Source organism: Meles meles, chromosome 14 (genome assembly GCF_922984935.1).
Source record: "Meles meles chromosome 14, mMelMel3.1 paternal haplotype, whole genome shotgun sequence".
Lineage (NCBI taxonomy): Eukaryota > Metazoa > Chordata > Mammalia > Carnivora > Mustelidae > Meles > Meles meles.
In genome coordinates this window covers 25,972,110-25,973,425 of record NC_060079.1, presented here as the reverse complement: position 1 = coordinate 25,973,425, position 1,316 = coordinate 25,972,110, and the positions used below count along the sequence as shown (strand labels likewise).

Genomic DNA, 1,316 nt, shown 5'->3' with positions numbered 1-1,316 from the left:
GTTCTTTTCCTCAAACTGCTTGCTTTTTATTTCTTTCTATTGTCTTATTGCACTGTTTCAGTATGTTGTCAATTAGGAATGTGTGGAGGACATCTCAACTTTTCCTGACCTTAAAAAGAATAGTTTCCCACAATTAAGTAGGATGTTTGATGTAGGTTTTTGTAGATGCTTTCTTTTTTTTTTTTGTCATGTTGAGAAAGTTCCTCTCTATTCCTACTTTGTGAAGACTTTTCATAGTGAATAGGTGTTAGATTTTGCCAAATGCTTTTTCTGCATCAATCAGTATAATCATGTGATTTTTTACTTTAGGCTATTGATGTAGTGGATTACACTGGCTGTAATCCAGTTGTTTTCAAATGTTGAACCAGCCTTGCACTTCTGGAATAAATCCAACTTCATTGTGGTATATAATTCTTTTTGTACATTGTTGGATTCGACTTGCTGATATTTTATTGAGGATTTTTGCACCTATGTTCATGAGGGCTATTGATCTGTAATTTTCTTGTAGGATTTTTATCTGGTTTTGGTATTAGGGGAATGCTAGCTTCATAGACAAATTAGGACTAAAGTTTTTGAGGTTTTTTTTTTTTAAGTTTTTTTGAGGGTGCTTGCCTCAGCAGCACACATACTAAAATTGAAAAAATGTGGAGAAGCATAGCATGAACCCTGCACCAGGATGACTTACAAAAGTTGTACGTTTCAAAAAAAAAGTTGTACATTTCCTTGAGAGATGGATGGTGGTGATAGTAGCATAGTATGATGAATCTATTTAAGACCACTGACTTGTATACTTCAAAATGGTTAAGATGGTACATTTTATGCTATGTATATTTTGCTGCAATAAAAATTTCTCTTGAGCTTGGGTTGTACTAAGTGGTGGTCTGTATGAGACCTAGGCCCTAACTGAAGGATCCAGAATGATCTGGTAGAAGTGGAGGAGAAAGCCAGGTAAAGACTCTGGAACCAAGGGTTGTAGGGAAATGCTATGGTGGTTGGCTCACCTATTAAGCAAAAATCTAGTTGGGAAGTTTATATACACAGTTCTGAATATCAAATTAACAATGGAAGATAGTATATCAGCCAAAAAAACAACCCAGGGACTAAACGATGTAGGATTTGAAAAGGGATGTTGCTAAGTCTTTTTTTTCTCCTACGCTAATGATATTCCTTCTTTAGCTCCTGCCCCACCTGTGTGGCTGAGGCAGGTTGTGGGGTGGGGTTTGGTATGGGACACATGGCCACAGCTACCGGAAAACATTCAGCATTTTACACTCAGGGAAAAGGAATGATGGATTGAATTTCAAAAGCACATTTTC

General features: G+C 36.6%; 1 non-coding gene across 1 annotated transcript; it reads left to right on the top strand.

Moving 5' to 3' along the window:
• The first annotated feature begins 604 nt into the window (after positions 1 to 604).
• On the top strand, positions 605 to 712 carry LOC123925384. Its single transcript, XR_006814982.1, has one exon. It is a non-coding gene; the product is annotated as a U6 spliceosomal RNA (small nuclear RNA).
• Positions 713 to 1,316: the final 604 nt, after the last annotated feature.